The sequence below is a fragment of the Saccopteryx leptura genome, chromosome 8, assembly GCF_036850995.1.
Source record: "Saccopteryx leptura isolate mSacLep1 chromosome 8, mSacLep1_pri_phased_curated, whole genome shotgun sequence".
Classification (NCBI taxonomy): Eukaryota; Metazoa; Chordata; class Mammalia; order Chiroptera; family Emballonuridae; genus Saccopteryx; species Saccopteryx leptura.
Genome location: NC_089510.1, coordinates 83,963,838 through 83,985,211, shown reverse-complemented (window position 1 = coordinate 83,985,211; position 21,374 = coordinate 83,963,838). Strand labels below are relative to the sequence as shown.

Sequence of the window (21,374 nt, the reverse complement as noted above, 5' to 3'; positions counted from 1 at the left end):
TCCCTTGCCCACAGCCCAGCCACACATATACCACCCGCCATACTCCAAACCTGTTACTGGCTCCACCATGTACCCAAGGTCACGTCCACCCATCTATTAACTTCGTCTTATTTTTCTACTACGAGTAGTGCGGGCTCGCTGACCTCCAAATTACATTCATACACGCCGGAGTGCAGATGGACCGAGGACTCCTGGCCTTCGGTCATTCATCTGACCAGCTGACGTGCAAGGGGAGAAGGGGGCCTTCAGAGAGAGAGACGTCTGGGATTTCCAGCAGCCAAGCCCCAGAGGGGAGAGGGGCTGCTGCCCTGCCCAGCTCTAGCCCGGCAGAGTCCGCTGCAGTCAGCAGCTGCAGGAAGAAACGTAGAAGACTGTCTTCTTCCTTGCCTCTGTGGTTCATGGAAAAGCAAACTCAGAAACTTCAGGCTCCTGGAGACAAATTTTGTGGGGCATACAGTAGGTTCCAACTTCCTTCTGGAGCTCCATCCCTCAGTTTAGCAAACTTGAAAGAGCAAGGCCTGGCAAGTGGCTTCCTTGGCATGAATCCCATTCTCTAGGAAGGTACTGCTGCTCTGGTAGGTGGGGCCTCACCCCCACATCCCTCTATCTTATATGGTCATCAACAAGGAAGCCAGCCTGACCAGGCAGTGGCGCAGTGGATAGAGCATCGGACTGGGATGCTGAAGACCCAGGTTCAAGACCCTGAGGTCACCAGCTTGAGCGCAGGCTCATCTGGTTTGAGCAAAGCTCACTTGCTTGGACCCAAGGTCACTGGCTTGAGCAAGGGGTCGCTCGGTCTGCTGAAGGCCCGCGGTCAAGGCACATATGAGAAAGCAATCAATGAACAACTAAGGTGTCTCAATGAAAAATTGATGATTGATGCTTCTCATCTCTCTCCATTCCTGTCTGTCTGTTCCTATCTATCCCTCTCTCGATCCCTATTAAAAACAAAACAAACAAACAAAAAAACAAGGAAGCCAAAGCAGAAGACAGGAAATGGGTGGGGCTCTGTAAGCACAGGTAAGATATCTCAGAGTAGGGGTCAGGAACCTTTTTGGCTGAGAGAGCCATGAACGCCACATATTTTAAAATGTAATTCCATGAGAGCCATACAACGACCCGTGTATGTTACGCATTATCCAATAAAAATTTGGTGTTGTCCCGGAGGACAGCTGTGATTGGCTCTAGCCACCTGCGACCATGAACATGAGATGTAGGAAATGAATGGATTGTAATACATGAGAATGTTTTATATTTTTAACGTTATTTTTTTTATTAAAGATTTGTTTGTGAGCCAGATGCAGCCATCAAAAGAGCCACATCTGGCTTGCGAGCCATAGGTTCCTGACCCCTGTCTCAGAGACTCAAGAGTCCCTGAAGGAGACTTTCATTCAAGGTCCTACACATCCACATTTGAACCAGTGACATGTGCATTATGTCTATTAACCTGACTATTCAAACCCTTGTGCTGGCAGGGCCTGAAGACATTTCCTCAGTCTGTCTCCTCCTTTTCACCCCTGTCATAACTCAGGTTCTTTTTTCCTGCCTCCTGAACACATCCTTCCAAACATTTCTACAGATTGAAACCCATGACCTTCTAGAAACAGAACTCCAGGAGTGTGCTGGGCTAGCTCATCCCAGCTCCGAGAACAGATTGGTAAATTTTTAGGAATTTTATGAATCAGTTGTTAAATACAGAAATCATTTCAAATTAAACTGACAATGAAATAAATTATAATAAACCCAAGAGTAATAAATACTCAAAATTAGTCACTTCTTTATTATGTTAGTACACAAGTAATATCTATGCTTTTAAGGGTTACTGATGCTTATTTTACCTGCAAGTGGAAATACTGTATAATGTTGTGCAGCTGTGTCTCCCTATGACTGGAAATCAGCCACAGTGAGAGTCCCTTCACAGAGAGGTGGAGAAACCCTACGAATCACAGCTTGTTTTTGTTTTGTTGCTTACCTAGGCTTATGAAAGTGATGGAGAAAATAAAATGTGTAGTGCCTATGGGTTCCAGGGTGAATAAAACAAAGTGTTGAGGAAATTTCCTTCCATTACTACCCAACTCAGAAAGAAGATGCTTCCTGAATAAATGAGGTTCCGGATGCACCTTCCTTGTTTCGCTTTATCTCACTCCATGCAGGAACAGGAAAACAGCAAACACCTTCCTTCGTCAGTTATAACCACAGGTTGGCTACAGATATAAGAGTTCAGCAAAAACCAACAAAAACCTTTCAGAATCAATTAGCTATATGGACTTTATATGATACAGTATTGTATATTTTAGTATTATTTGTAAACTGTGTGCCACATATTCTTCATATTAGTAAATTTTTTAATACATATATATAGTGTTGTCACTTAATGTCATTAGTAGTTTCTTGAAAATCCAATTTTACCAGAGGCTAATTGATATAAACAAGAGTTAAATTTTGCCTGACCTGTGGTGGCCCAGTGGATAAAGTGTCGACCTGGAACCCTGAGGTTGCCAGTTCAAAACCCTGGGCTTGCCTGGTCAAGGCACATATGGGAGTTGATGCTTCCTGCTCCTCCCCTTCTCGCTCTCTCTCTCACTCACTCTCTCTTCTCTCTAAAATAAATAAAACCTAAAAAAAAGTTTATATTTTAAAAAAAAGAGTTAAGTTTCTATGGCATATTGTTAGTCATAAAAACATCATCAAACTTTTAAATAAAGACATAAACACTTCTAATTTTAAACACTAAAATAAATATGAGCCACAGATACGCTTATGAAAGATTAATAAAACAAGTAAGAAAATTCTTTTCCACCTCACTTATTCTAGTTCAGGGTCAAAGGTGGCCCAGAACCTTTCCTGGTATCTCAGGGCACAAGGTGAGACCCACCCTCAACAGGACGCCCTGCCATCGCAGCTCCACTCACACATACTCACCCCCACACACAGACTCAGACTGGATAAGGCAGACAGACCAGCTCCCCCGTGTGCATGTCACTGGGATGTGGGAGAAAACCAGAGCGCCTGGAGAAAACCCACACAACGTGCGGAGGACATGAATACTCCACGCAGCAGTGGCCTGGCTGGGAATCAATTTTTTTTCTCATCAACATTATAAAAGCAACATTAAATAAGATGATGTATTTTAGGACTTGCTGTATATGTACGTATACACATTTTTCTGGACAGCTGGTTGTTAAACATTTACCGACACACTATTGTATAAATTTGATTAGGTGGTTGCTTTGTTAAGACTCACTCAAAATCTCTTTGGATGGCCACCTATTACGCATGACTTCAAGTCCTCTTAGACTGCTCACCCGGTGTTGCTCCCATTGTTATGGTAGCCAGTTCCGGGAAGAGTCCAACCTGCTTCACACCAGTGTAACCTAATGGGACCTCTCCCACCCAGGCTCCTCTGATGCAGCTTCCTGTGGCATCCTTGGCAACCTGCCTGGCAATCAGACACACAAAGTCTAAAAAGCGGGGCTGCTTTTATTTAATGGGAGAAAAAATATCTGGATAAAAGCTTCTCCCTTTTATTCTCTATGAAATGCACTGAGATGCATTTCATAAGACTTCTCCTGAGAGGATCCTTCAGAATTCAGTAACCAGATGCCTTTGGCAATAACCAATCCTATAACATCTCTTCCCCGATGTGACTGTCTCTGGTCCTTCACTCCTGCTCCCCAGATGGCACTCCCTGGCACAAGACCTTCTTATAGGGTAGAGTCCAAACTCCTTACCTCAGCACAGATGGCCCACTGAAACCAGCCCCCACTCCCTCTCCTGCTTCACAATCCTGCCTCTCTCAAATGCTTTGCTCATGCTGTTCCCTCTGCCAGGCATTCTCCTCAAAAGGGTGTACAGAGAGTTACAAAAATCTGTAATTTACCCCTTTCAAAACTTTATGAATTGAGAAAAATTGCAGCCCAGAGTAGAAAGGTCTGGGCTAAGATTTTAAATGGCTAATTTTAAGACAAAAGCTAAACACACTCTCTTAGTTTTTATGGGCTTCTGGCTCTGGGTACTAAAGTGTGTGTGAATATCTCTGTTCTGGTCAGGAAGGTCTACTGAATTAACTGTTTCCTCTTTCTACCTCCCAAGACACATGCATTTCCCTTTCTCTTTAGACTATTACGCAGTATTGCCTGAGTAATTCCACAAATACTTGCTGGCCACTTTGTAAAATCACTTATGATGAGTGCAGTGAGGAAGACAACAATGGATAAGACATGTTCTTTACTCAGAAGTTTGTAATCAAGCGGGAAGCCACATTGTATACTAATGACTCAGTATGTGGTATGATTATTGTGATGAAGAGTCAAAGAGGTTCAAAATATCTGCCACACCTACTTAAAATACATAGACCGCATGATCAAAAACTGCTCACATGCATGAAATGGAAGGAAGACATACTAAGAAAACTAAAAGCAAAATGAAGAAGAGCTCAGAAAGAAGGCTACTTACAGATGTAAATATTTTAGAACTAATGATTAACACTGATCAACCAATCAACACACATATGAATGCCTGATATACATAAACCATTTACTCTTTGTACAAATATATTCTGTAATAGTTCAGGCTAGCAAAAACCATCAAAACAATAACTATAGCCACACAAAAAGAGACCTTTAAGAGCATCTGGTCCTAAAGCAACAAAGGCTCCGAGAGGTCTGTCTTCTTAGCCAATCTACGCCCCCACCCCCAACCCACGGAACCCTGCCACCACGACTCTTCTCCACCAGCTCAGACCTGACTCCTCAGTCTCCCTGGACTTTTCCCTCTCCCTCATCCCCAGGAACCAACCACATCTGTACCTTCTGTGCAATTCATCCCACACCTTCAGGCTCTTTTTCAGGCCAGTTCCCACCTAGCTCTCCCAAAAGCACTCATTCTCTTCTGAGGCCATCCATCACAAAGCCAGAATTGCCCGTCGTAAGCATGGCTCTGATCATGCTGTTCCCTAGCTGCCAAAATCCAAAAACCAAGAACATGTTTAGTTTGATTTCCAGCTCTCTCATTCTCAGTTCCATCTGTTTCTAGTTGTTCCTCCTTCCACCCCCACACCAACCCTCCACTCCACAGATGCTAGACTATACCCCTGCTCCCATGTACACTCTGTAATCTCCTTCCCATCAGAAGACTGAGATGTTATCATTCCCCCAAATGCCCTTCCTGTTAAAGAGCTTTCCACTGGTCAAGATCCTGCTTAACCTCTCCCTCTCCCATTAGAGCTTCTCAGGTCTCCAACTGCTCATTCATCTTCTGACCCATTTCTCCATTCCGTTTCCCATTGCATATTACTTGTACTTATTTCCCGGCATTTAATCTTTGAACTGTGGTTACTGATGTGTCAGCTAAACCATTAGAACAGTGGTTCTCAGATCGTGGTCCCCAGACCAGCAGCGTCAGCAGCATCTGGAAACTTGTTACATATGCAAATGCTTCACACAGTGGAGATACTGTAGGGTGAGGCCCAGCACTCTATTCTGATGAGCCTTCCAGGGAATTCTGATGCATGGTGGCCTCTGAGAACCACTGCACTGGACCTTAAATCCCCGGAATACAGCTAATTTAAAAAGGATTAGGGTTAAGTAATCCCAGCTTCAGAGCAGGGCCTAAAACAGAGAAAAGCATTAGTGGAAATTTCTGAAAATAAATTGCCCAGGGTCACACTAAGATAGTAGCAGAGACCACACCAGAACTTAGGTTATCCTTAATATCACACTAGAGTTCTCTCCAGCATGTTCATAGTTTTGAATTGTGAATGTAGACCATTTAATTCATGCATAAGCATAGCAGATAGTGAGCTTAAATGACCTAATATGACAGATTGTACAATGAACAAATCCGGTCATTTTTTAACCTGTATCTTCAGCTGGATTAGCTCAGCTGGCCAGGAAGGCTTACTCAGAGAAGCCCTCTGTACGAAAGCAGGGATCCTGCAGGAACAGAAGAATTGTCCTCTGAATTGGCATTGTTCAAACTCCTTACAGAACTCACTGTGAAAGTAAACTATACTTACAGAATGGTTTTAGAGGCGAATTAAAAAGGTTGTCTTTTAAAAATATTTTTAAATGAATATTTTTAAAGCAACTTTAACCAAATGTATGCAAATTTTCTTTCTTTTTTTTTTAACAGAGACAGAGAGAGAGTCAGAGAGAAGGATAGACAGGGACAGACAGACAGGAACGGAGAGATGAGAAGCATCAATCATTAGTTTTTCGTTGCGCGTTGCGGCACCTTAGTTGTTCATTGATTGCTTTCTCATATGTGCCTTGACCGTGGGCCTTCAGCAGACCGAGTAACCCCTTGCTCGAGCCAGCGACCTTGGGTCCAAGCTGGTGGGCTTTTGCTCAAATCAGATGAGCCCACGCTTAAGCTGGCGACCTCGGGGTCTCGAACCTGGGTCCTCGGCATCCCAGTCCAACGCTCTATCCATTGCACCACCGGCTGGTCAGGAGCAAATATCTTAATAAGAAGAGAACTAGCAGGTACTGATGGAAATAAGTTTTAAATTTATCACTTCTTTATTTTGGACCTCCTATTTAAAATAAATAAATAAATAAAGTTAGCTAAATATTTTGAAATTTTATACTTTTTCTCTCAATCTTTAGAATTTTTAGTCTCAATACTCCTCAAGTACCATTCTTCCTTATTGTGATGACTGTTATATGAGATTAATTTTCAAATTCATTTTCCACGTTTTCATGGTTCATTTATAAAATAATAGATAAATTACAGATAAATGTAAGTATCACTGACCCTTAAAATGTGAAACCTAAGGAAACTTTAAAGGGAAGGAAAAAGTGCTCAGGGCACCAAATCCAGCTTAACACTCATCTAGACTTGCTCTGTAGTCAGCAACAGCAGGAAAGTGGTTTAGACAAGGTCAAAGTGGACGGTTAAAATGCTGTGGGATGCGGCACAGGGTGAAATGAAGAGGGTGTGCTCAGTGAATTACAATCACATACCATCTTCTGTAACATTATTCTAAACCCATCTCTGCAGCACTGAGCAGCTGATCTACACTTTGATGGAAACCAAACTGCTGTTTTGGGAAATAATTTCCTCCAGGTCCACACTGAGAAGGGGCTTCAGGGTGGCTGGTGGGCCCAGAGGTGAAAATAGGGCCAAAGGACCCTCCGCTGGGTGGTCACCATCCTCTGGGCCCGGAGCTGTACCTCCCTTGTTCCAGATCAGCTCCGGGACTGCAGTGAAGAGGACCCCCTGACCAAAGACGCCCAGGCCTATCTGAGCAATACCTTTCCCTCCCTGCCCCAGACCCAGCTTGGTTTGTGCACCATTACAAAGAAGAAAAAGTAGCCTGACCTGTGGTGGCACAGTGGGATAAAGCATCGACCTAGAACGCTGAGGTCGCTGGTTCGAAACCCTGCACTTGTCCAGTCAAGGCACATATGGGAGTTGATGCTTCCTGCTCCTCCCCCTTCTCTCTCTCATTCTCTCTCTCACTCTCTCTGCTCTCTAAAGTAAATAAATAAAAACTTAAAAAAAAAGAAAAAGTATATTCATCATTTCTGCTGATTCCTGCTCATAACACATATAGTTATTTAAAATTATGTACAAGTTTTATAGCCTCCCTGAGTCCTCTGCCCTAGGAAATCAAAGTGTTAAGAAAGTTTCACTGCATAAAAACCATCAGATTAAAGGTCTATGACAGTGAATTGAGGGGAAGCAGAGTTTGCCACCCCAAAATATGCCTTTAGGAGGTTATTCTTAAGCGTATATTTTTAAGAAGCAAACGACTCAGAGAGAAACTCTGACCTTCCCTAAAGGAATTTAGCGAGAGGACCTGCTCCAGGAAGGGAGCTGCCATCACAGATACCTCAGTTTAACACGAACTAGTGTGTGACGGGGAAGAACCTCCCAGGTCCACTGGATCAAAGTCCTCTCATGTCCCACTGTTAAAGATGGCTTAGCAAACATTTCTTTACCACATGTTTGCTTTTCTATCTCCACATGAATTGCCTTTCTGCCCTTTGAAGTTCCAACCCAAAAGCCCTCCTTTCTCCTTAGCTCAAGATGGCACATAGGTTTAATTTTGCCATCTGTCCTCATGTCTGTCTTATGGAACATATGTACATACATTATAAACTTAAGACATTTTCTCCTTTTAATCTGTCTGATGTTAGTTGAATTATTAGCCCAGCCAGAAGAATTTAAAAAGGTAGAAGGAAAATTATTTTTTCCTCCCCTATGGAATAGACAAGTGAATTGAGGAAAAATCCTGGGTAGTATCAGGAGAGAATGTTCTAATTACAGTTAATTAAGTCAAGTGCTTATTCTTTATGCTTAATTTGTGCTTAATTACTATGCAATAATGACTTCTCAACACATCCTAAGTTAATACTGCTACCTCTTATTTAATTGCAACAGTAAACTCTTTCAGACCTGTCCAGCCAGACCTCAAGGCCCAGCTCTGGGTATATTACCTAAGGCTTCTAGGAGCTGACCCATAGGTCAAGTTTACTTGGCAACTTATGGAGTCAGCCATGCTAAAATGGGCCTCGTCCTCCTTTAGGAGGATTGAGTCCTCAGTGGGGCACCAGAGCACTAGGGCTGCATGGGCTACACACTAAGCCACTAACCAACACCTGAGTCACAAGCATCTTTCTGGCCCAAAAGGCCAGGTAATCTGGTCTCTGAGTATAACTGTCTGCCTACAACTTCAATTTAAAAAAAAGAAGGACCTGCCTGCATCTAAAATCACTCTTCCAAATTTCAGTGTGTATAAACTAGCACAGAAACAAGAACACCTAAAAGCACTGGATTTTAGAACAGAATTATTTAATGAAATACAAAGAAAATCTATAACATTGAAAAAAGAAAAGGGAATGAACTATTTTTAGCATGTGTTCTCTCTATTTTAAACCAGGGAGTAAGTATGCTAGAATCTGCTGTATGTTAGACTTGTAGATGCTTTTATAAGGGTGAAATAGACGTTTTCATAGAGTTTATTTAATTACATTCTTTAGTGGAGAAGACACTGCCCAGGGAAGATTTGTCTTGGAAACAGGAAGCACGGAAGCCGCTGTGAGGGTCCTGTAACAGTCTACCACTCTCCCAGTGCTAAGAATGAAAAAGTACATTGAGTAGCATTTACAAAGTTTCTATTTGAGGAAAATCTGAAGAAAAAAGAAAAGAAGGCCAAAGATTATTCCTAAATCCCTGTGTGTTATTACACTCCCTAAGGAGTTTCAGGAAGACAGATGACTATAATCTCCCCATAGGTGATCTCAGCAATAATTGAAAGGTCTTAGCACAAACTCAGCTTACAAAAGGGGCAAAGTGCCTTTTGATCTCGACTACTCAAAAATAACTTAAATGCTTATATTTTAACTTGACTCTTGAAAAAAAAAGCATAATTAAATTCTAAATAATAACTTGCTTTTTATTGTTCCAAGTGAATAAATGCATAAATAGAATTTAAAAGAAAGAGGAAAAGATTTTTAAAACTATGAAAAAAGTTTTCTAACACCTTTAGTCATCAGAATGTTTGTGTTTAATAAAATCTTTAAAAATCCAAATATAAGTAAATAACATAATATTGGGTTATAATCCAAAATATGAGATAAATACCCATGAGCCCATACTGATACATAAATAAATGAATGAATAAACAAATGGAGATAAAAGGCCAAACCTCCTATATAGACGAATTCCAACAGTTTATGTAGCTATGTGTCCCTCTCTAGGACGTAAAGCATAACTCTCATCTCAATAGCGTGGGCTGCCCACAGTGACTTGCTTCCAAAGAGTACAGCACTGGGGGCAGAAAGTGTAACTTCTCAATGGAGAAACCTTACAAACATTACCCCAGCTAAGTGGTCAAAGTCAACATCAATAGCAATAAGTCCTGTTCACAGTAGGCCCCTTGATATGATGTGATGAGAATGGTATTTTACCTCTGTGGTCTTCCTCTCAAAACCAGTCTTATCAGGAGAAAAACATCATAAAGGTTCTAAATGAGGAACATTCCACAAAACACCTAATAGTAACCCCTTTACACAGTCAAGGTCATCTAAAACACAGACAGTCTGATTCCACAAAACACCTAATAGTAACCCCTTTACACAGTCAAGGTCATCTAAAACACAGACAGTCTGATTCCACAAAACACCTAATAGTAACCCCTTTACATAGTCAAGGTCAACTAAAACACAGACAGTCTGAGACACAGCAAGGAATATCCCAAGGAGACATGACTACTAAATGCCATGGTGTATCCTGGATGGGATATTGTAATACAAAAAGGACATTAAGGAAAAACTAAAGAAATCTGAATGAAGTATGGACTCTAATTAACAATCATGTATCAAAATGCTTCATTAATTGTAACAAATGTACCAACCTAATGTAAGGTGTTATGATATAGAAAACCATAATTTACCCCTGTATACTATCTTCACAACTTTCTGTAAATCTAAAGCAAAAAGTTTATTTTTAAAAAGTCAAATGCATAAAATTATGTATTTTTCATGAGATGCTCCTGTTGAAACTGGAGTTTAGAGATGCTTCAGAGCTCTGCTCTACAGCCCTGGTGCCAGCCTCTGCTCCAGGTCTAGTCTGCCCTGAAAGACAGAACTGTTTGAAAATCACTGTCAAGAGAACTGGAGCCTGTTATCATTACAAAATACAAGCCCACTGCAGGGGTCTGGCAGGACTCGAATGCACGACTCCGTCCTGCCTTTAGCTGATTGTATTAGATAGACCACAAGCTCTATGCAGGCAAAGGCACCTCTTAGATGCACTACGACTGTCTGAGCACTGTCAGCACCAAGAGACTGTGCTTGATAAATTCTCCAACACCAGCATGAGCAGAAACTATTGCAAACACAGGGTGACAGCTTTCACTGTCATCCTTATTGGCCTTTCCTTGCAACAGATCTACAAAAGTTACTTCACCATTAGTCAAGCCTATTCTATGTCTTGCAGTGAGATCAGACAAGATAAACATTTCCAACATGCATTTCTGGCCTCCTGGAGTCTTACAGAGTGATGCATACCCCTCTAACCCTGCCCCAAACCGCCCAGATAGAACTCACAAAAGGAGGAAACAAGAACTTCCAAAAATCGATTAGGTTTATTTTACATTACTTTCATGTTTAGTTGATACATTCTATCACAGATTAAATAACTACAGGATAAAGAGGTGCAGCAGAATCAAGTCCTTGTAAGATCTCTGAACATGAAAGGTGCAGGTTTACTGAAAAGCTATGGATTTCACTTCTCCTTTGAGAGTGGCCCTTGTTCCAAATGGCAGTAATATCTCAGCAATGAATCACTGTCATGAGCATGGTGACATCTGTAAAGTCTGGAAAGAATGGTTAGGAAAACAGATGAATCACTTGGGAATCCAGGGTTCACACTAATATCATATACTTATATAGAAATTGGAGAGGCATTCATTTTAACAAGTGAGGGCTTACTACATTTCAGGCAAGTTCTACTCTTATGGAGCTAATGCTCTCATGAGGAAAACTCAGCATTCAAGAATACAAGACATGAGAAAGCATTTGGATGATGGTAAGTGCCAGGAAGAAAACAACCTACTGTAAAAGGTCAGGATGAATGAGGTGGTGGGGAAAGCTATGTAGGCTGAGTGGGGAGGCAGATGTGGTGGTCAGGGAAAAGCATTTCCAGGGAGGTAACATTTGAACTTTTTGTCATTGACCCACATGTCAAAAAGAAGCCAGCCATGCAAAGACTTAGGAGAAGGGTGTTCTGGGCAGAGGGAAGAGCACAGTACAAAGGCCCTAAGATGGAGTGAAGCTTGGTGTTTTCCAGAAACAGAACCCTCCTGGCAATCCCCAGGGATGGGCAACTATAGTTAAGGTGAAAATTGAGGCTAATGTAGAAATAAAGCCAGCACACCCAAATCCCCTGCTCGTCTCCAGGCTCTAAAAGGGTTGTCTCCTTAGGTAGGAACCAGGCTCCAAAGAACGGAGCTCAGGGAATGAGGCCCTGGTACGAGGAACAAGTTCATGAGGCAAAGAGCTGGGTTCTAAATGCTAGGTTTCTCAGTATGAGAATTTGAATCTAAATATAAAAATAAAGGCTCCTGTGCACTGCGGCAAAGGTCCAACAGCCAAACTGTCCTGACAGTCAACAGAGCACATGTAGCACCACAGCGGGGCAGCAAGGCCCCCAGGAGCATGCACAAACAGGTGCATGGGATGCTATTCAAAATCCCAGGGGAACTTACAAACTACTACATTGAGTCCTCCCCACGCTGAGAATTCTGATGTAGTAGTATGGACCCTGAGGAAAAAGATTCCCATTGAGAAGGGTTCCTGGTGGCTAACTGGGCTCAAATTTAGCAAACAGAGCCCAGGAGTGATTTTTACAAAGGGGCCTCTTATGCAAACTGCACTTCAGGGAGAAAGCCTGCACTGAACTGTGTCTGCACTGTGCTCCTGCCACCTGCGCAAGACCTTATAAAGGAGTTTCTGAAATCGTATTTTATCCAATAGAACTGAAGCTTTTTCTGCCTAAACTGAGCTGTGCAGCTTTAGTCTCATCAGTATCTTCACTGACCAATCAAAGCAGCTCCATTCTAACCAATCAGGATAGTGTCTTGTAGACCAATCAAACTGCAAGGATTTGGAGTCTTCATTTGCATGAGGACAGACCAATCAGGGACCAGGGCCAGGGCCTGCTCACTATATAAATCTTCTACCCTCTGGATCAGGGAATGCAGTTTCCATTATCTACCAAAGACTGAAGACTGCATTTCCTGGGATGGAGCTGAAACACTGAAGATGTCTTGCTAGTCCAGAGCAGTCAGAGCAGGGTAGAGCAGAACAGGGCAAAGCAGATCAGAGCTGACCTGAGCCAGCAGAGTAGAGCTATCTAGTCAGGGAAGGGGCCTTGCCCCAGGGTCACTTCATTAGCTGTGCTTTTTCACAACTGAACTGTAACACTATTGAGTTGTTCCACAGCCTGCTGTTCTCATGCTGTATCACAACTGAGCTGTTTGCACTGAATAAAGTTTCCTTCTTCACCACACCCCAAATTGAAAATTCCTGTAAGCACTGAATTGGCATCAATGACCATCAGTTGATAGCAGGTATGTATGTGACAGATCTAGGAATATGAAAAATAAGTTCCCAGGTGATTTTGCTTATCCAGACCTTAGAATTACTGTGGTTGGAGGTGGGGAGAGGGCAAGTTCTTTGGGGACAGGAGGGTAGAGTCAAGAAGAATCCTATTTCTACAAAAAAAAAAATAGGATCAGGGAAAAAAAATAGGATCAAGGATTAAATTGAGTGCAGTTGAGATCTAAAATGTTTGAAACCAATCTGTACCAGCTAATAGAAAAAGACAGATAAAAATAACGCACAACTAAGTGTATTCCTTGCCCCCAATTCACATCCCCAAATTTAGAATCACTGTGACAGCTGAAAGACAAGAATTAGGCAAATCTCATTAGTCACAATGAGAAAGGAGGGAGCAAAGAAGCTCTGATGTCATATAGGGAGAAAACCAGTGGTGTGCTGACAAATGCTTAACTAGCTAGGAACAGGGGAGAAACCCTAACTGTAGGGTTTGCAAGTTCCCATGGTGTAAATATTCCCACCATAGCTGCTTTCAAGCTACCAGTATGATGTCACTTACCATGCAGTTTGAGAAAAGATGTGCAGTAGTTGTAGTATTTTTATCATATAGAAAAAACAGATGTAAATAATGTCAAGAGCACCGATACCAGAAAATTTAGTAAAAATAATTAGTAAGTGATGACATGGTATTTATTACCTTTGTTTTTAATATAATTTAAGTTCAAAATCTAAACTTTAGATCATTTAAATTTTAATAATGGCATGTTTAACAATTGGTTCATGAAATTCATAAAAATTTAAAAATCAGCTCTCAGAATGAGCCAGTTCTACCACACCAAGAGCAAAAATTTTAAAAGAGTCCACTGCCTCTTCTTGCCCTTCCCTTTTCAGATCTTAGTTTTCTCTTCCCTACAATGAAGGTATGGCGATGCCTTCACATCTGTTCCAAGGAGCCCACGGTTCCAGCAGCTGAGGGGCAGCTGGTGTCAGGAGGTGGGCGGGGTGGAGAGATGTAAGGAGGCAGCTGGTCCACTATCCAAATCTAGGAATTGTCAAGAAGGACGGCTATGCTTTTGGGTGTATTACATACTGAGATATCATAGAAGAGCTCAATCAGAAAAGTGGTTTTGGGGAGACAGAGGTGGAGAGCAGTAACCACAATTTTTTTAAGTGTGAAAACTGCTGTTCTATGTTATTGACCATTGACAAACATCCACAATTCCTGCAGATATGAATTACCACACCCCTGTCAAACTGATGGTGCCAGCTATGCCCTTTTCCCACTTAATGTGAAGCTACAGAAGGTGATGGGACGGGTGTTTTTCCAACACTGCATGAGCTAGTTCACTCTTACCTTAAGAGTATACTCTATTCTTCCTAATTCTAAACATTGTTTTATTATATACCCTTATACATACACCATCAATAAAGAACAATGGCTCATGCTTCTTCTATTGAATGTTATGCTTCTCCTATTAAATAAATCATATTTCCTTTATTAAATGCTATGCTATGGTTATACATTTAAAAAAAATCAAATTTAAAAAAACAACAAAAAAGAAAAACAGGAAAAAAACAAAAAAAATTTTCTAGCTAACATCAAAACACATACCCTGCAAGTATATATAAGTACCATAATTGTCAAAGGTGTACAGTTAGTTCATTCTCTCAAATTGTAACCAGTTTTGTTGCCAGAAATCTTTCTATTGCTTCTATCACTGGGGTTTCCTGGAATCCCGTTGTCACCCAAGAATTCCTCCTGGGCAAATGCATATGTCCTTCCTCTGTATTCCCACAGGACCACTCTACTCTAGCACTAATATCATTTACAGATGTTGCTCCTGCTGGGTTTGAGGTGGAGAGGGGAGGGTGATGTGTAAAAGTGGGGCACCTAACATTTACTGTCACTCTTATGTTCCAGGCTCTATGCTGAACATTTTACAGGCATTTCTGCAATCCTCACAATAATCCTCTGAGAGAGGTACTATTTTTATCCCCATTTTACAGATGGGGAAATCAAGGCATAGGGGATTTTTAAGCTACTTATCGCATACTACATGGTGCTAGAGCGCTCAGTATGTGGCTCCAAACTCTCTGGCTCCTAGGCTGAGACCCATAATCATTATTCTCCCAGTGAGGACCTGTGGGGCCCAATGGTATCTAACAAGCCTCAGACCTGCTTGGGTTAACCACTGCCCCATGACCCTGCATTTCCAGCCAAGACAGTGGCAGCTTTGGGTTGGGGCTGGGGGATGTGAGAGTTAGGGCTAGAGTCTTGCTCCGTGTTCCTAGCTTTGCAATATTTACCATCCACATTATCCTACCGAGTGGGTTTTCCCTTTAGGGTAATCGGATTCTGGCTGCATTTCCCCCTCTCCTTTTCTTGTTTTTAAATCTTTCTGACATCACAATCATATTAGCACCAAAAAGACATTTTATCCCAAATCCTATTCTCTTACCTTAGCTTATATGCTTTTATTCCAAAGTGGGGATAATGGTGAGATTTAAAAAACAATATCTAAACTTCATCTCTAATTTTTTTTTTAATTCTACTCTTAGGCCCTTTTATCAAATTTCCCACTTTGGGTTCTGTATATCCACACCATCCCTCTCTCCAAGCCCTGTAACTGCCAGCCTAGTCCACTGCTACCTCACAGTTACTGCACTCCAAAGGACTTCTTTATCAGAACTAAGGTCGAGAACGCTGCAGAGAAAGCACAATGAAATGAGTATAGCTGCTAATTAATGCCACAGAGCGGCCAGTCCGCATCTACATATCTATTTGTAAGAATTAACAGCACAGTAGAATAAATAAGTAAAACACTGGCCATAAAAACATTCTCTTCTGGAAATGTTATATTTGGAATGAAATGAATTGCACCATCTTCCCTCATGCATCAATGCACTCTTTCATTCAGTTTACATCTGTTGTACATTACAATGGACAGGGCAGTCACAAAAATAACAAAAACACAGTCCGTGACCTCAAGGGCCTTGTCCTCTTACAGGGAAGATGGATGATAAACAAAAGAATTGCAAACACAATTTTAATGAGGATGTTATATATGAAATCCATTAATATAAATGTGATGTAAACAAAAATAGACTAGATTGTTATGTAGATCCCAAGCAGGGGTTAAGAGTTCCCAGGTAACTCCTTGTACCCAGGCTTTGCTGATTAGCAGTGGTTTTAAGCAACATTAAGATCACATAGATAAACCAAATGAAAGATCATTTTCAACCTCTTTGGTATGTCAAAGGGCTTTGTTAAGGAGTAGCACATTGCCTGACCAGGCGGTGGGCGCAGTGGATACTGTGTCGGACTGGGATGCGGAGGACCCAGGTTCGAGACCCCGAGGTGGCCAGCTTGAGTGCAGGCTCATCTGGTTTGAGCAAAAAGCTCACCAGCTTGGACCCAAGGTCGCTGGCTCAAGCAAGGGGTTACTCAGTCTGCTGAAGGCCCGCGGTCAAGGCACATATGAGAAAGCAATCAATCGAGAAACTGATGATTGATGCTTCTCATCTCTCTCCGTTCCTGTCTGTCCCTATCTATCCCTCTCTCTGACTCTCTCTCTCTCTGTCCCTGTAAAAAACAAACAAAAAAAAAAGAGTAGAACATCAAATTTTGTATCAAGACCTGACAAGGTTTTAGCACCCTGACTTTTCCTTCTGTGCCCCCCTCTTCAACTTCCTGCTCTCTGTGCAATTGCTTCTCCCTCCCTTTCCACTGCTTTTCCCCCATGTTTATTCATTTTTCTCCTTCACCCAAATATACTGTCTGTAAAAGCTTACTTTGAAAAAAAAATCACTGTTGAATCCTGAACTTTGATTTTTCTGTTCTTAATATAAAGTTTGTCAGTTTATGCCTTTAGAAGTCTTTCTCTCAACAAAAGAATCAACTAAATGAAATTATTTTTATTTCCATGTTGCTCTTGGCTGATTTTCTTATGTGCGTCAGAGGCTTTTTAAAAAGTTCCCAACTCTAGATCCAAAAAGCTAAAAAAATGATTGAAGTCAGAATAAAATATTCCCCTCATCCAGCGGGGAGCCCAGGGTCCCAGTCCTCACCAGCTATGGGGGAAGGAATCTGGGATTGCGGAGGCTTGAGCAGCAAGACTTCCCATGGTCCACAATCTGCCACCAGCTTCTACTCTCTCTGCCCCTGACGTAACCCGGACCCTTATTAAGCAGGTTAGCTCCAGGATGGTATAACAACTGGCAAGAACCATCCACTCCTAAATACACACCTCGGATCTCCAGACCCCCCAGGATCCCTATCCCAACCTACTCACAATCAAGAGTTAAGGCTTGGCTGAGGAGAGGGTGGCCAGCACCCTGCCCCAGCGCTCTCAACCGGGACATAACCATACTCCACCTAATTTCCTCTTCTGAAAAAACAAGGGAGCTGAACTCATTGACTGTGTTACATTCCGACTGCAATTATGTCAATTTTTTTATCCCTAAGGACAAGGACAGGATAGGAATAGAACAACCTGGAAAAAAAGTTCATTTGTTAGGAGGGTGGAATCTCAGGTTTAATTTTTCTGGTGAGCTAGTAGTTCAAAATTGTGGGTTCAGGCTGCCTGGAATGAAACCCCAGCTTTGCCTTGTGCCAGTCTTTTCTTGTACAATCTTACTGTGTCTCGAATTACTTCATCTGTGAAATGGGGATGAGCACATTTAATTCTCAAAACAACCCTGTGTGAAATATGTTCATGTTGTAAAATGCTTAATGTAGCACCTGGCATATAAGTGTTGATTAAATAAACAAATCATTTTATTCTTTCACTGAAATGTTGGCTCCATAAGTTCAAAAATTAGAAAACATTCACAACAAAAGGAAAAAAGAAAGAATAGTGACTGTGAAACACTTATACGTGCACCGTCTGTTTAAAGACTCAGCACTGAAACATCTGGGACCCAGACTCAACACTGCACCGCGAATTTAGGGAAACTAACACATGGGAATGCGTTCCCACTGCAGCATAAGATAACAATTTGTATGATTCCTTTTCTAATCACAATACCACAAGCTTATGGGAAATTTAGGTTATGAGTTTCTCATTTTAACCCTGCAACAACAATTAACCATACCCAGCAGGAGAACACATTTTATTTTTGGTGCTAAGACTTAAAAGATTGTAAACATAAAACCAGGCCTAGCACAGCTACACTTCCTTTTTTTAAATTTTTTTTTAAAGATTTTTGTTTATTCATTTGAGAGAGGAGAGAGTCAGAAAGAAGGGAGACACAAGGGGGGAGGAGCAGGAAACATCATCTCCCATATGTGCCTTGACCAGGCAAGCCCAGGGTTTTGAACTGGCAATCTCAGTGTTCCAGGTTGATGCTCTATCCATTGAGCCACTACTGGTCACAGCTACACTTCTTTAGTGAAGACAATGACCAAGACCAACTGGGAGTTTAAAGGGCCATAGCTTATGTGCTGGGTCCCCTACCATGAATCTAGTCAACACCTAGAATGAAGAGGAAATTGCTACACCCACCAGCTAGTGGGATCAAACTGCTTTCGCTTATTAAATAGGTGCCACAATCTAAGCTTAGTCATAATTTCAATAAATGCTACTGTACTGCTCCAGGACACAAAATTTTTCTGTTAGCTATTAAGGGAAGGAAACTATCAACAAGTCCCTTACCTGTTTCTCCCTCTTAAAAACTAAATCTCACAATACCTTTACGTACAAATTTAAATAGCTCACAAGCATATCCTAAAACAGCAGGGTATCAGAACTTTCCAAATGGAGATAAGATTCACTAAACACAGTCTGGTTATGGTTTTTCACCTTTCTCATTAAAAGTGCATTTCTCTAAAGCTATGGGAAGGAACTCAAGCCTTGCTTAGTGAGAAAACTAAAGCCTGCAACACCATCATTATCATTAAAATGTTATTAAAACCCGACAAGAAAGATGGGAAGAATGGTGGTGATGGCTGAACAACCATGTGAAAGTACTTAATGCCATTGAACTATATGCTTAAAAGTAGTTCAGACAGCAAATATTATGTTTTGTGTATTTTACCGCAATAAAATGATCTCTTTAAAAACCCTGCAAGAGCTCAAGACAAATGAATTTTTATAACAAAAAATTTTTAAACACACAGTACTCAACTTTCAATGAGCATGTCCCCAGTAAACCTAAATGAGCACCATAGTTCCTACCTATTCTGGCATCAGGGGTAAAAGACACATACATCTTTCTCAGCCTTAACTTTTAGTTGGGTTGTGAATTATATTGAGTCCTGAGAAGACACATTGGGAGTTCAAACAATTAATTAAAAGGCTCCAAACAACACTGAAAGGCTGTGTACAAATTCAAGCTAAAAGCCTGTGTACAAACTCACGTGTGTGTGTGTGTGTGTGTGTGTGTGTGTGAGAGAGAGAGAGAGAGAGAGAGAGAGAGAGAGAGAGAGGAGAGAGAGAGACAGACAGACAGACAGAACATTTACTACTTAAAGAGATCCTTATTCTAATAGGCAGTGTTTAAATTCGGTGTCTGTTAACTACACGCTGTTGACTCTTCAGGCTTTCATGGAACCACCATTCATTAGCCCATCCTAACACAGCACAGAGGTCTTCGATGGCTAGTCTCCCACCGGCCCTCAGCCCTCCGAAGGCCCACTGAAAACTGGCCTGGCAGATGAGGTTAACGAAACTCGCCATTGTGGGTAAAGACACAGGGACGATCAAACACAGAAACCCTGGTGGTCCTTAAGAATCTACTTGCATGTAGAACTTCAGAGAGGAAGTAAAGAAGGCAATAATCTGAGATAAGGAGGAGCAAATATAGGCGTGGCTGGAGCTCTGGACTAAGTCTGTGAGGCCAGTTCTGAAGGGTGTCACAAAATCCTGTCCAAACTCAGAGCACTGCACTCCTGGAGCTGAGATCTAGGTCCCAAATAACTTTAAGTTGGGGCAAGAAACAACCTCCTTAACACACGCCCCGCTCCAGACTCCCGTGTCTCTTGCCCCACCTCGGAGTCATCACCTCCTAGGGCCACAGCGAGCAGCTGTGTGTCCATACGCCCGGGACCGCGCATCTGGCAGACTGGGCTCCGAGCCGCGGGACGCAGCACTGCCCACTGCGCCGCCATCCCTGTCACCCCGCAGCGCGCGAGGGGACGCGGGGGTGACCGACGGGCTGCGCTGCGACGGGGCAGCGGCGCCCAGCCAGGCACCGCCCAGCCTCGGCCCAGGGCCCGCGTGGCTCCGCGCCCCCGCGAAAGTGCGCCCCCGAGCCGTCGGCGTCCATTCTGCAGGGTCAAGACCAGAGGGCGTGCGCCGAGGACCCCGAGAGTCGCCGGGGAGGCGGTCCCGCGAGGCCGCGGGGCGCTGGCGCCAGCCGCCGCTCTGGCAAGGTCCCGTCCGAGTTGGGCGGGCAGCGGCCCGCAGCCCGGGGTTGGCAGGAGGAGGGACGGAGGGCGAGGACCGCGGAAAGCAGGCTCTCGCGGGAGCCCTTCCCAGCTCCTACCTGAAGGACCAGTCGGCCGCGGGCACCCGCGCGGTGGCGGCGGGTTCTCGGGGCCCAGGCGCGGCTGGCACAGCTGGAGGCGCGGGAGGCGGGGAGGAGGGGAGGAGGGGAGGGAGGAGGGGAGGAGGGGAGGGAGGGCCCGAACGGGGACCGCGCTGCGCCGCCGCCCGGAACTCGCTGCCCGGACTCTCCCGGGCAGGGGTGGGGCGGAGCGGTTTTCAGTCCCGGAGCCTCATGGTGCCGGCTGCCGCCCCTGTGGAGCTTAAAGGCTCCAGCTGCTAGGCCTGGGCCCTGGTCCCGGTGTCGGTGTCGTAGTCTTTTTCTTCTCCCAGTGTTTCATTAAGTCAACCGCGTCAACCTAGGGAGTGGTCACCTGCATTAGTAGCATTATGATCAGGTACTCAAGTGCCCAGGCACTGTTCTAGTAGCTTTGCCTGTGTTACCAAATTATCATCTATTCAGCTGATAGCTGTGATTGGCTCATTTTACAAGTAGGGAAACAGCTGATCACAAAGGTGCAATGACTTGCCTGAGGTGACATGATTTAAAAGTAGGAGTTTTGCTGAGGTCACCTGTAAGCCTTCTTCCAACTTCCAGGAGGAGTAGGTGTTATGGCTAATTGACAGATAAGGAAAAGTATCCAGCCTCAGTGAAGTACCCAGTTTAGAACACAGGAGACTGGAAGTTGTGTCTTGATGTCTTTAAAGCTCAAGCTAGGGTTAATTCAGAAATCTCAGCATGAAATAATAAATCAGGAGTAAAACATGGAAAATTCCCATGGCACCCATGGAACTGTCCGAATACAGCAATTTTGATGTT

At 43.0% G+C, this 21,374-nt stretch overlaps 1 protein-coding gene across 2 annotated transcripts in view; it reads right to left on the bottom strand.

Moving 5' to 3' along the window:
- Positions 1-20,578, bottom strand: part of PLD1 (phospholipase D1) — a 337,459-nt gene extending 316,881 nt beyond the window's left edge. For both annotated transcript variants that reach the window (XM_066347950.1, XM_066347955.1), the window contains exon 1: positions 20,556-20,578. The gene's annotated coding sequence lies outside the window, so the exon portion shown is untranslated. The remainder of the gene's footprint in view (positions 1-20,555) is intronic.
- Between the last annotated feature and the right edge of the window lie 796 nt (positions 20,579-21,374).